This window comes from Notamacropus eugenii, chromosome 6 (assembly GCF_028372415.1).
Source record: "Notamacropus eugenii isolate mMacEug1 chromosome 6, mMacEug1.pri_v2, whole genome shotgun sequence".
In the NCBI taxonomy this organism is placed as follows: Eukaryota; Metazoa; Chordata; class Mammalia; order Diprotodontia; family Macropodidae; genus Notamacropus; species Notamacropus eugenii.
In genome coordinates this window covers 256385251-256400278 of record NC_092877.1, presented here as the reverse complement: position 1 = coordinate 256400278, position 15028 = coordinate 256385251, and the positions used below count along the sequence as shown (strand labels likewise).

Genomic DNA, 15028 nt, shown 5'->3' with positions numbered 1-15028 from the left:
ATTAGTTTTAATTATGATTACAGTAACAGAGAGGCAGCTAGGTGGTGCAGTGCATAGAGCAACAGTGCACGAGTCAGGAGGGCCTGAGTTCAAACCTCACCTCAGACACTTGACACTCACTAGCTGTGTGACCTTGGGCAAGTCCCTTACCCCCAACTGCCTCATCCTGGGTCATCTCCAGTCATCCTGATGAATATCTGGTTACTGGATTCAGATGGCTCTGGAGCAGAAGTGAGACTGGTGACCTGCACAGCCCTCCTTCACTCAAAACAAAGTCAAGTGCAAGTCATGTCATCATTTCTCTGATGGCATGGTCTTCTTCAGCAGCGAAGGATGAACTCACACACAGTCACCCAATGTGCCTGCCCTTGAAAGACAAGTTTAGAGAGATGCATTACGAAGGGTAGCCACAAAGTAATGACTTTTTTCGACTTATCAGATCATAAAGACTATCTTTGAATTGTTCCAGAGGTTGACATTTGGGGTGGCAAGTATCTGCATCTTGCCAAATACTGAAGCCTGTATTCGTTATTTTCTCAGCTCCATGGCACCATCTTGGAGCATCTGATCCCTGCCCCTGTTGTCATGCAAGGCTAGCTGAAAATTACAGAAGTAGGCAGAATTTCTCCAATATGCCATAGAAATTATTTGAGTATTCTTTTGTTTTAAAGAAATAGTCTAACTTTGCTGAGGCTCCCCCTTCCATGTGAAGCAGCTGAAGTTGGAGAATACCTAGTATGTCATAGGGTCAGACTACACTAAAAATCCTTTCTCCGCCAAAACCCTTAAATTTAGTCTCTTGGAAACTTTAGTGGTAGAAGGGTAGTATATGTAAAATGCAAGAAGATCTCCAGTTTTAAAATGCATTATCCTGGAATCCAAACCCCAATAAATGGCTATAAAAAGAAAATATCTTTTAAAGATACAAGATAATGAAGATTAATCTTTATCAGCTAGTAAATTGGAGAGGCAGCATGGAATTGTAGTTAGAAAGTCGACCATAAAACCAGCAAGGTCTGTATGAACTCCCTGCCTCTCACATATATTAACTGTCTGGACAAATCATTTCGTCAGTGCTCTGGGCAACATTCTAACGCTACAAGTTGCAGAGGAGGAGTTTCCTTGTCTGGAAGTTTCTTATGCCAATGAAATAAGAGGTCCAATCGCTATCATTAATTGATAAATAGTAATTTATCTAATCTGTCAAAATAGAATTTGGATAATATTTCCTTTTTTTTCCTCCTGTTTTCAGTTTTACCTCACAATCAAAACAGTGGCTCTAATTATGGCTGCTTTTGAATTAGCAAATGCAAATATGCTCTCTCTTAGATTTGTCAATAGTAAATACTGCAGATTAAGCACATACAGAAGGTAAATATCCTGTCAAATGAAAAAAGGGATTGTTCTTTCAGCTATTTAATTAGTCAAATGTGTCCAGCGGGTCCTGAGAACTTCTCATGAGACAAGCCTATTTCCATGTTGAGTATTAGAAGTAAAACCGTTCTTGGTTTTATTTCCAGGAGCCCAAACAATTAATTTTTTAAAAAATAGCACATCAAAGTATATGAAAATGAAGACATACCATTCATACTAGATTTTACTAATTTACTCAACAAATAGTTATCATTTTAACTATGTAACAAGTCCTGTGCTAGCTTCTGTGGGGATACCAAGACATAACCCGAACCTTCATGGAAGTTATAATAGCATTTTTGGCAGCTACATCATTATACTGATCATAATCATGTTAAATTTTTAGTGAAATAATCCCCTATCAATTTTTCTTAGTTGCTACTAAGACAGGTCACTTCAATTTAATAATTGTGTAGCTGATAGAGAACTTATATTTATTTACATTAAATTTAAGAATAAGTACGATAATAATGATAGTGGTAGTGTTAGTTTAAAAGCACTGTATCCACTTCTAAAGATCTTTTTGGTCCTGATTATGTGATGTATAACCATCCTGTCCCAAGGTTACGTAAACTGCCAGTGTTGTAGAGAAAAGGAAGATGGCATAGTTCTAGAGAGATAACTAGCATTGGCCATACCACTGGAGCTCCTCTAGATTTATTTAGTACTGTTTTGCATGTATAAAGGGTAGGGGTACTGTATCTAAGATTTAATTGGGTTAGTTAGTTTTCTGGTGAGGAAAATCCTTCCATCAGGGTAAAATGGCAACTTTGAAATTTATGGTCTTTTAAAAAAGTGGATTAATAGAATAGTTGACAAGGGAGAATTGTGTGGGGGCACTGAAAGATTTTTGCCTTGATATGGCTCTCTGTAAGGGATTTGAACCTAATTTTTCCTCTTTTCAAAACCAGTTTTCTATTCATTATGACACCATCATATTCACCTATTTGGTAAATGCTTATTAGACTCTAATAAGCAAACATTGTAGTCAGCACTAGAAGATACATCATTAGATATAATCCAAAGACCCTTTTTTTTTGGTAACTGCTAGCCTTATCAATAGATTGAGTGTACTAAGAACTTTGTACCTCAGTTTCCCTTAATTTCAATCTTGACAATACAGATCTGGCTCTTAAGGATCCTCAAGGTCCTTTCAAGGGAAAAATAAAACAATCCAGATAATCCATGTAAGGGAAAGTGTATAAAGAATGTCCCAGACAAAATTCTATGAGGAATATGAATTGAAAAAGATATTTTCATTTGGTACCAGCATGGTAAAGGTAAGATTTCATTAAGTAGGAGATACTTGTACTTATCCAAGCCCATGTTAATAACAATGCATTGCAAGGTACAACTCAAGGAGAGTTGTGACTATGATATTACTGAATAAAAGAACTCTTCTTTCAAAATGTTTGAAAAGATGAAACAGAGTTTTGCCAAGATCTATTTTTTTCTTTTCATAGCATATTTCTCTGATCTACTTTGTGTCAGCTTCTACATCTTTTACACATTGTTAGGAAATTTTTGATTCTACTTATGACTTAGATTTGGTTCCCCTGAAAACCAGAGCTATAACTAAAAATTCTGGCTCTGGGAGAAAAAATTAAATTGAGAAGAAAGTGGGAAAAAGACCTGGAAAGATGACATAAGGCTCCATGAGAGAAAGACCATAGAATACCATTGACCTGTAGTAAAAAGAAAGAGATTACAGGATAGCCCTTCCAGATGGAGATCCTGGGATACCATGGCTGTAGAAACCACCAAGGGAAGAAGTTAGCAAAGGTCAAATTGGAAAAGGTCTCCTGAGGTCTGTAAAAGCACAGAAACAGAAGCAAAATACCTTAATTAAAAGGCATCCTCTATTAAAGGCATAGGACAAATACACAGAACTGATAATATAAAGTAGGTCCTAAAAGTTAGTGTAAAATCATGGGACCATATAGTACTGTATCAACAGTTTAACCAAACACACCTGTGCAAAACTTGCTATGCAAATGAGACTGTTTGAATTTTCATAGCAAGCAAATGAGTAGCTCTGAAAGTAAATGAAGTTAGTCATCCTATCAACAACAGCACAGTGAATCTCCTCAATTTTTCATTGATTACGTACAATATGGTATTTGATGGTATCTGATGTAATGTAAACCATTTACGTAACCATTTATTTAATGTAAGCCATTTATGGGTAACTAGGTGGCCCAGTGGATGCAGCACCAGGCTTAAGAGTCAGGAAGATCGAAGGTCAAATCCAGCCTCAGACACTTACTAACTGTGTGACCCTGGGCGAGTTTTTTAACTTTGTTTGCCTCAGTTTCCTTTTTGTAAAATGAGGTAGAAAAGGCAATAACAAATCACTCCTCTATCTTTGCCAAGAAAACCCCAGGTGGGGTCATGAAGAGTCAGACACAACTGAAACAACTGACCAGAAGAAACCATTTATAGACCAGGTGCATGTCTTGCTGTGAGCAAAGTAGTTTATATCATATCTTGCTTAGGGAATTGGAATGGTAAATGAAGAGTTAGCATCATGTAGTGAAAATAGCATTGGATCTGTATTTGAAAGATCAGAGTTCAAATCCTGACTTTGATTTTTGATCTCAGAAAAGTCATTTTATCTCTGTGAGCCTCGCGTTTCTCACTTGTCAAATAGAAGGGTCAAATTGTATGACCTCTAAGGTCCTTTCCAATTTTAAATCTATGATCCTATCATCTGATTCCACAACTGCCAACCTTACAGGAAAAAGCTCCTTTTGGATAGTGTAGAAGAATTTCTTAGGGAGCTCAAGGAAACTTCTGATGCTCCTCTTCAAACAGAAATTGCTAATAACTATATTCTTCAGCTCAATAAAGGAAAATGGTAAATGATCCTTCCCCTGACCAAACAATCACTGAAAGACTTTTGACTACCTATTTCATGATCAATTAGTCTGGAGACGGATCACCACTAATTTTCTTATATTCATCTAGCAATATGCCTTTATTAGGAAACAGAAAGGTGGTACAATGTATAGAGTTCTGGGCCTGGAGCTAGGAACACCTGAGTTCAAATGCAGCCTCAGGTACTTACTTACTAGTTGTGTGATCTTTGGCAAGTCACTTAACCTCTGTTTACCTCAGTTTTCTCAACTGAAAAATGGGGATAATAATAGCACCTACCTCCTAGGATTGTTGTGAGCATCAAATGAGATGATCCTTGTAAAGTGCTTAGCATTGTGCCTGACCCATAGGAGGTGCTCTACAAATGCTCATTCCCTTTCTTTCCCCTACTATATCTAGTCTGGACTTTGGTTGCGATCAAAGTTGTGAAGATCCCATCTAAATTTTTTTGGCTCATTCAGTAATTCAATGCATAACAAAGGTGGGTCTATGAGGCTCAGAGGGTTCTAGGTTGAGACCATCAACATTGCCCTAAGCTTAACAATCTTCAACAGACTGGTCTGTTCATTGCTGGAGCTGGGTAGAAAGAGACAATAAACCAGTTGTCTCCAGTCTAATCCCTAGAGCCCTGCCCCATGATACATCTATTCCTAACCCTTAATACTGAACTTCTAAACCAACACTCACTGTGGGTTTGTGAATTTCAAGAGCCTCTACACACTTTGTAGATTTGGTCTTCACACACTAAAAAAAAGTAAAAAAAGATATGGTATTAAAGGGGAAAAAAGCAGAAGAAAAAGAGCTTTCAGAATGTTTTTTAGCATTGCCCCAGCAGAGTTGCTTCTATAGATGCCATATAGTTATACAATTAACCTAATTCTGAAAATACCAGCCTCAGCAAGTCTATGAATTGAGTACCGGGGCAGAGACTTCAACTCTATTGGAGTGCCTCAAAACAACTTAGCAGAAGAGATTCATCTGGCCCTGTGTTTATCCCTCCAGAGCTCAGGTATTATTTATTAAGATGAATGGGGAGGTAGGAAGCAAGTGGAATTTACAAGTAGAGATCCAATTTTTAGAATGTAGGCAGAAAAGGAAAGGAGAGACATAGGATAAGAGATTCCTGTTCAAGTATAGGATGAATTAGATGGCCTCTGAAGTCCCTAATAAATCTCAGATTCTATGATTCTGTAACGAGAGCTTGAAGGAAATAATGGATTCAAAAGCAGCTTTTTGTTGTTTTTTTTTAGGATAAAGGAGATGTGAGTGTGTGTGTGTAGACTAAAGAAAAGATCATAATGGGGAGAGAGGAAGTAAAGAGAGAGGGAGACAGGGAAAGAGGGACAGAGAGAGAGACAGAGACAGAGAAAGACAGAGATGAGATGATAGGAGAGGAGAGGGAGAGAGAATTGAAAATGCATAATAGATGATTTAAAAAAAATTTTATTTAATTTAATTTTATTATTATTTTTTTAATGTTCTACAATCACTACCATAAAATTAAGATTTTATCCCCCCCACATCTCCCCCCCATTACGCCTCTCCCTCCCCATGACAGCATACACATAATAGATGATTGATAGAGCAAGGACAGAAAGATGATCATACGGGATTGTCCCTAGAGTATAGGCTGAGGGGTTATCTTCAGCAACAGGATGAACCACTTCTTCTGAGACTAGAATTAAAGATAAGAGGGGAGATGAAGACACTAAGATTAAGAGCAATGGGCAAAGGTAGTTCAAGGAGTTCGCATCATATGAACTTAAGCTTATCAGTAAAGCAGACAATGATAAGAGTGATGAGCTGTGAGGGGCTGGAGTTGAACTGAATATTAGAGGAGAGAAGAGATGACTTGGAAGAGCCACTGTGGGGAATGTGATAGGGAGTCCATAAGAAGCTGAACAAAAGCTTTGGGAGCCCAATTAAGGTAAGAGGGAGCATTTTTATGGTAGACCAAGACAATACAATTTCTTTTTTGGTTTGCTTTTCCTAGCAGTTGTTCAAGAGTTAAACAGTAGGAATGAAAGAGGAAGAAAACTGCACTTATCAGAATTGAAATTGAGATGGTCAGGGTGGAAGGAGATTCAAGGGAATTAAACATTTGCTAATTTACATTGATAAGCCAGGGAAATCAAAGACAAAAGCAGAAAGGTCCCAAATATACCAAATGATTCATAGCAACATGTTTTTGTGTTAGCCAAGAACTAGAAACAAAGTGGATACCCATTTATTGGGGAATGACTAAACAAACTGTGGCACATGAATGTAATGGAATATCATTGGTTCATAATAAAACAATGAACATAAAGATTTCAGAAAACATGGGGAGTTTATATGAAGTGGCTCTGAATAAAGTAAATAGAACCCAGATTATAATATACAAAATGACCGCTGTGACTTAAATGAAAATAACAATGAAAAAACCAACATAATAAGTAATAACAATTAATTTGATCCCAAAGAAGAGATTAAAAAATGAACCCTCCTTGTTCCATTGAAAAGGTGGGATAGAATATGAGTGGAATATTCTTTACATTGTTAGATAAAGAAGCAGCGTTGGTTGGTTTTGCTTAATTGTTTTTCCTTGTCACAAATAAAAGCTTACTGGGATTGGGGGACGGAGTGGAAATACAAGTATAAATGACTGTGATGTAAAAAGAAAGGTATCAGCAAAATATTGTTTTATGTGTGCCTATTCTCGTTTCTCATTCCCGGTATCTTTATCAGACTTCATATGCATAGCATTTACTTGGATGGCAACTACTATCTTATGCACAGAAGAACTTAAAGATTTCAATAACCCTCAGTTTTGGAAGTTATGGAATTGTGCCTATTGTTTTTGTCCTGGATCTATGATTTCATTGGAAACATCCAATAAGGAAACCCCTTTTGGTAATGTACTAAAAATCTTAGAGAGCTTCCTGGGGTCACTGAGAGGTTCGGTCTCAACTGCAAGACTCGATCTCAAATCTTCCTGACTCGAAGGCTAACTTTCCACTGACCTCATGCTGTCTTTTGTGTATATTATATATACCAATATCAACATGGAAATTCTTTTGGTAGTGGTATGTGAACATGAAGGCTCTCCAAGAGCATCAATGATGTCTAAAGAATCTAAATTGAAGATGATCCAAAGGAAAGAGGAAAAGCAAATGGTGGACAAAGCAGATTGCAATACATTAACCATGAGGACTAATATATATGAAGTGGATCATGTGAAAGGAAAAGAACGTAGGCTGGTAGTGTATTGGGAGGGATAACAGAGGAAAATCCCAAGAATTGCTCTGGTATTTATCTATTAACCACTAAAGGAACTGGAGGATGGCCTCTATCACATTAGGTAGATTCTTTAGGGAGCTAGAAAGATATGAACAAGGTTCACTTAGTGTGAGAATTATGAAGAAGTCATTATCTACACTAGTGGAGGCACTCACAGCAATAAGGTCATGAACCCACTGTTGTATTAAAGTAGACATCATATAATTTGGGATTTAAAATAGTTTTTTTATTAATAATTAGCAGTTTTCTTTTTTAGAAATCTGTTGAGTTTACAATTCATTATTTTTATGTTGTTTTAAATATTTCCAGAAGATTTCTTTCTATGGATCAAATTCTTCCATAAAGCAAATATACTTCTGGAAAAATATCAATCAATAAACTTTTTTTTAAAGTGTATATTCAATGGAAAGAGAAAGCATGTGAATATGCAAGTATATGCAAAACAAAGTAAGGTATTAGAGTGTGTGTGTGTGTGTGTGTGTGTGTGTGTGTGTGTGTGCGTGTGTGTGGTTGGTGGGGTGGAGAGAAGAGGGAAGCACTAATAGATGGAGGAATACAGCAAAAAATCATGGGAACAGCTTTTGAGCAGAACTGTGATGGGAAATAAGGATTCTCAGAGGCTGAAGTGAGGACTACATGCCAAGATTAAAGAGCAATATGCAAAGGCATGGAGATGAGAAAGAGAACATCATGAGAGAAAGAGCAAAATGACCATTTTGACTGGACAGTAGAGAGCCTGGAAGAAAGTGATGCATAATAAGCCTGGCTGAAAGGTATCATAGGTATTTTTGTAATCTGAAGTAGCTCTATAACAAAGTCTTGGTATACACAGGAAAAATAAACGCATTTCTGTTTTTGTTGAATATCTATCCTCCTCTGTTTGTTCCTGTGCATTAGTCACAAAACATTCTGGCAGGAACAAACCTGATAAGACTAACAGGCTTACTTATAGATTCACTGGGTACTTTTTTGGCTGCAAAACAATTGCTTTTTTGTAATATTAAGCATGAATTCCATTATGTGTGATTACATTGTTATTATAGAAGAATAATCTATTGTTATTCAGCATATTTTCTTTTGTACTATATCTCCCAAACTAGGATATCACAGTTGTGTTGGATATAGTATCCTATTAAAGTACAACCTAGTAGATAAATTTCTGTGTATCAATTATAATTTTGGAAAATGTATCAAAAATCATATCTCTTAGTCATTTGTATTCTCCGAACAAAGACTATGCAATTCATAGTTTATTTTTCTTCCTGCATTCAGGATGCTGTTGAACATCCTGTACTTTTTTCTTTTTAATCTGTGGCAGTTTCCACAATTGGCTCACAGTTGAAAATGTAGTCATTACCTTTTTAAATTAGGAATCCATTCATGACAGACAATTATTTTTAATAGCAGGCGGATATTGGAGTTGTTCCTACAGCATTATTAATGCATTATTGATGCATGACTTGTGAGAAACTGTACAAGATTGTTGACAATTTCAAATGTCAATTTCCAAATTCACATTGCATAGACCATAACAAATATTTTTATACTAATAATACTTGTGTGAATCATTGGGTTTTTTAAAGAAAGTAACTTGGAAGAAAATCTTCCATTTGAGAAGAAAATCTCTGGTATTTACTGTTTTATCAGAGACTTTTTAAATGTAGGACTGGTAATGACACTTCTAAGGACTGAAAATAGCTCCCAGCAAAATTTTGAAGTGGTTTATTTTATAGCTGATGTCCATTTGTCTCTTCTTTGCAGCCATTTCTTTTTAGTGGCCCAGACAGGGACTTAGTGACCTTTGCTGCTCCCAGTATAGCCCCTTTCATAAATTTCCATCCCTCCTATTATTCCTCCTTTTTTCCCTAACAACTTACCATTTTATGTCCTCCCATTTCTTTCATGTTATTCTGGATCCTCTTCTACCCTCTCAGCCCCATCCACACACACTTGACTTCAGTCAGATGACCTCACAAACCACTACCACTGCAGTGCTCAGCAGAGTCATTATGAGGCTGGTTCACACCCAAAGAAAAGCAATATAATTTTTCTTTTGCCTTGGAAAAATGCATATGGTCCTACATGCTCTTTTTCCTCTTCATTTTCTTAGTATCTCCTTGTTCATGATCTTTGCTTGGACTCTACGACATTTCTTTGTTCTTTCTTTTGGGTAGGTCCATAAAGACCCTCATTTTGAGCTTCTAGAACATTTCAATGGGCCTCTCCCTACAGAATATCACCCTTGTTCAAGGGCCAAAAGACAACTCTTAATTACATTCTGCAATCAGAACTAGTGCTGGTACCCTAAAGAGAGTTAGTTGGTTCAGAGCTGTCCCTTGTGACTCCTAGGAGATGGGTTTCAGTTACTGAATTATCAGTATGTAGAGGTTCAGACAGGAAGCATTGTTTATAGACAAAATCTGGGGCTTTAGGCAATAGTGTGTAGCTGGAAATTGTGTGGGGAGGTGGAGTGTAACAGAAGTAACAAGAAAATTGCTGTGGAGTTGTAAGTGGCCGGAGAGAGTACCTAGAGTTTAATTTAATCGATGTTCTGGAAGTCTGGAGAGCCAGGCACTCAAAGGCAAGCCATAACTATTAGAGAATGTGGGTGATTGGATAGAGTATATGGATCCTAATTGAATGACTGCCCAAAGAGGCCAGGGGATAATGTAATAAAAATGTCCTAGTGGTGATAACGTAATAAGAATGCAAAAGCAGGTTGCATCCAGATTGTGGAGTGTTCTAATAATAATAACTGACAGTTTTATAAAGCTCAGAGAACATTTCTCCACTCTGAACCTCCAGGACCCAGGTTCACTCTTAGCTATGCTATGCTACCAGTATCTTAAAGACAAGGAAAAAAAGGAGCCTCAAAGTTAATCAGGTCTGTCTGTTTAAGTTTTACAGGTCAGAACAGAAGGTTTAGTTGGTTTTTCCAGTCAGGACTCTATCCTCCCAAGAATAGAAGTTAACAGTCCATCCCTCAACTCCAGGAGTCTTCAATGGCTATTCTCTATTTGTGAAACTCCCTCTTCATTTTCTGTTGTCTTCTGGCTTCCTTGACTTCCTTCAAGTCTCAGCTAAAGGAGGATGGGGAAGGAGTCCAAGATACAGAATGACACTAATTTGGGACGTTTGTGTAAGATTCAGCTGGAGAGGGATTCACACAGAATGTGGGAGTGTTGCATTACTGGCAATCTCAAATTAAGTTTCCTTCTAAGGGATACCCAAACTACATAAAGGTGATAAACTGGAAGAACTTTAGGACCCTGATAAAAAGAATCGGGACTCATTGCAGAGGAAGGACTGCACAGCAAGGCATCTGTGTAGCACAGTCCACATAGAGCTTGAGACCTGGAGTCAGGAAAGAATTCAATTTCAGTCACTTGCTAGCTATGTGATCATGGTCACTTCTATTTACCTTGGTTTCCTGTTCTGTAAAATGTGGATGATAACAGCACCTTCTTCCCAAGGTTATTGTGATGATCAAATGAGATAATATTTGTAAAGTACTTAGCACGGTGACACATAGTAGATGTTATGCAAATGTTGTTGCTAATTACTGATGGGTGGCCAAATTTTGTATTTCAGCATTTGCTTTTGGGTTCCTGTGAATCCTTTCTGTCTTTAGCATTTTCTGTGAGATGAAACGGAAGTAGTCCTATACTTAATAGACATTTGTCATGTTGAGTAATTACATGGGAATCCTGTTAGCCACATTTGTGAAAACCTGGACACAAGCTGTAATAAGTTATATTTGGATATTTTCCCAAAGTAAACTTCACGTAGGGGCAATAAGCCAAAGAGAATATAACCTTTTGGGGTCAAGCACCCAAACTGGATCTGATCCATGTGAACTCAAGGAAAGGGGGAAGGGAGAGCCTTGGATCTCAGGCTTGCAGTACTTTATGTCTGATATCACAGTTCCCTTTAGCTAAGCAAAAAAACTAGGGCAAATATGTATATGATGTACTTATTTCCAAAGTCGATTTATATGAGGGATGTAAGACCAGGTTTCAATGATTTTTTCATGGCAACACAAAAATCTTTTTTAGCTATTATTACTCCTCTGCTCAAGAATTTTCAGTGGCTCACTTGTGCCTTTATAATAAAATACAAATTCATCAGTTTGACATTTAAAGCTTTTTGCAGGTTTAGCTCCAGAGTACCTATCCAGTTTTATTACATATTAATCCCCCTTTACATGCTACATTTCATACAAAGTTGTGTGAACTCAACATTGCACATTCTTCTTCCCTTCCTGCCTTTGCATAGACTGTCTCCCAAGCCAGAAATCTTCACCCTCTGAAGCCATTGCATCTGTCAAGTCTTAACTAATGTGTCACCTTCTAAGAGAAGTCTCTCCTTTCTTCCCACTCTAGTTGTAAGCATATTCCTCAACCTCAAATTATCATGTCGACAGTGCCTACATATTGTTTTCCTTATATTCCTTATCTAGGGTTAGAGACTTTTCATTTTGGTTTTGTGCATCACTTCCCAACTCTTAGGTCAATGCTTTGCATGTAGTTGGATCTTGTTCATTTGTGTTTAATTGGTTGGATTGGATGTAATTTCATGGGGAGCAGAATGGCTTCTTGTTCTCTCCTACCCCAAACACTTCCCCACCATTCCTGCTCTTAGAAGTCTGAAATATTTTTAAGAGAGAAAAAAAGCCTTCCATTTCACAATTAAAAATCTTGCTTTAAATGAAAATGGTTACCCTGGAAGAGGCAACACATTAATAAATTCACTCTGAAATAGAAATAACTGCTATCAGATCCTGAGTGCAGAGTTTCACAGAGGAGAAAAGGAAAGATAAGGGTTCCAGTAAATGAAAGTAAGAAGTAGAAACTCAACATCAGGGAAATTATGCAGAAAATGAAAGAGACATCTTCAATTTATCCTGTATATAGCTTGTTTGTACATAGTTGATTCCATATTTTTTGAGAGAAGGGATTATCTTTTGCCCTTCTTTGTATCTCAAGCACTTAACACAGTGCCTGTCATATGGTAAGTGTTTAATAAATGCTTGTTGGATGACTGAAGAAGGTATCAAGAACAGATTTGACCTATTTCACAGTTTTGTTCAGGGTTGGTCAAACCTTGATCTAATCTTTCTGAAAATTGGTACACTTGAGCCCTTGCTAAGATCTTCTAAATTTCATGAACAAGAGATGATTAATAAACTTATTAGATATCCATTATATTGAAGCCTATAGAATAATAGCACCTAAAATTATACTTACTTCAGTACCTTCAGGATCTATGGTTTGGAAATCCAAGGTATTCTATATTCGACAATAAGGCACTTATTCTCTAAAGAGGAGAACTTTAATAGAACTAAAATTGTAACCTGTACAAACACAGTAGTTACCAATATTAATGGAATTTTAATAACTATGATAAAAATAAAAGTTAATATTTTTAGCACCCCCTCTGGGCTACCCTGCAATTCATGCTCATAGAGAAATGACTGCTTCAAATTGCAGGTGCTCTATGGATTCATGTTCCTAAGACTAGAGCTCACAAGTATATTTAGCTTATCTCTAGTCAACTAGAAGATATAATTATCTTTGAGAAAAAGCATTTACTGATATACCCTAGAAAGGACAGTTACAATAAAAATAATTTCCTTATAGACCTGAGGTACACTATCATACAAATACACTCATTCTCAGTGTAAGAGGTGGATGGATATACAGAGACTTCTTAAGTGGTGAGACACATATGTAGAGAAAACAGGTGGCCAAGGCACATGTGAAGAAGGTCTACTCATCCCTCTTAGTGCTCTGGGTCATGGATGTCTTGCCACTGCTCCTGCTGACCTTGGTCCTGTAGTCTCTTCCATTGGTTCATGCCAGATGATGCTCCACTGGACACCACTATATGTACTCCAAAAGATATGTCCTCGTTGCTTGGTTGTAGTCACCTTTGGATTCAGCTGACACCTTGGTGTAGGATGTTGATATGATGTGATCTTGGTTTAGAAGGCTTTCGGAAAGAACTAGAGTCCATACCCTGTAACTAACAGAGGTCTTCTTTCTGGGGACTGCCACCTCTCCTCTTGACTTAATTCTATCATACTGAGTGCTCCTATTTACATTTGTTGCAAGACTCAGCTGCCAACGGGGACCACAGTAGGAGGAGGGAAGGATGGACATAGATAAATCAAGCCCTCTGACTTCAAATCCAGGATCCTTTTCTTTGGACAACACTGTCTCATCCAAAATTTTCTTTTCATAACAATACATCCAATTTTTTTCATAGTAACAATCAATAGCCACAAAAATGTTAAATTACCTTCAGCATAGTCTATTTAAGAAGGCAGGGAAATGTGTAATTTATTTTAGAAAGATTTCCATTACAAATGGTGAAAGTTTTAAGAAAACTTTTAAGGCTTCAGGATCATTATGTGGCACAGTGCAGAGAGTACAGTATGTGGAGTTTGGAAGACTGGAGTTCAAATTTCACCTTATATACTTGCTACGTATGTGTTCCTAGATAAGTTATTTAATCTTTCTTCATCTCAGTTTCCTCATCTCTAAATTGGGGATAATAATAGCATCCTACCTCACAGAGTTTTTATAATGGTCGAATGAGTTAGCACATATAAAGCACTTTGTAAACCTAAAGCATTGCATAAATGCTAGCTATTATTACTATTTTTGATGACAAGCCCCACGGATCTAGAAAGCCCTATTCCTGATGATGGTAGATACTTAGCTACTATATATTGTAGAGTCATATTCAGAGCAAACTGTTTCAACAAACTTAACATAGTCTTCGTGTACTTCTGGGTGAAAGAGACAAAGGGGACAGGACATGACTATTATTCACCAAAATTGAGTATGGGTAACAGTAGCCATTAGAGTTATATGAATCAATAAAGGAGGCAAACAATTTAGATCATCTGAATTAGTTGCCCAGACAACCCCTATGCTAGCACTGTTGGAGGATGAATGATTATGGTAGATCCTGGCCCAAGTTTTTTCCTTGTTTCCACTGCTCTGATTTCTTAGTATAGACATAGTCCAACTTAGGAAAGGTACTTACATGATACAAATTTCTGGCCCTTTTCATTTGTCAAAACCTGTATTAATTCATGCTTATAGTCTACCTAAAAAAGATGTCAACAAGAGCACTGAATGCTTCAGAAATAAGAACAGTCTAAATTCCAGGCTATTTTACCCTAACTGGAGAGCTTCTTCGGTGGCCCTCAATTGTTTCCTCCAAAAGGCAGCATGGTACAATGACAAGCTTGTTGTATTTGGAGTCAGAGGATCTGAGTTGAAATCTTGACTCTGCTACTTACTATTTGTGTGAACCTGGGCAAATCACTTACTCTCTCTACCTCAGTTTCCACATCTATAAAATGAGGTCTACACAATGACTTGTAAATTCCCTTCCAATCTTAAAACTATGATCCTGTGCTTCCTTTGAGAAGGAAATACAGCATGGT

General features: G+C 37.2%; 1 long non-coding RNA gene across 2 annotated transcripts in view; it reads right to left on the bottom strand.

The window, feature by feature from the left end:
• Positions 1 to 9581, bottom strand: part of LOC140512804 (uncharacterized) — a 58987-nt gene extending 49406 nt beyond the window's left edge. For both annotated transcript variants that reach the window (XR_011969924.1, XR_011969923.1), the window contains exon 1: positions 9447 to 9581. This is a non-coding gene — a long non-coding RNA (uncharacterized lncRNA). The remainder of the gene's footprint in view (positions 1 to 9446) is intronic.
• Between the last annotated feature and the right edge of the window lie 5447 nt (positions 9582 to 15028).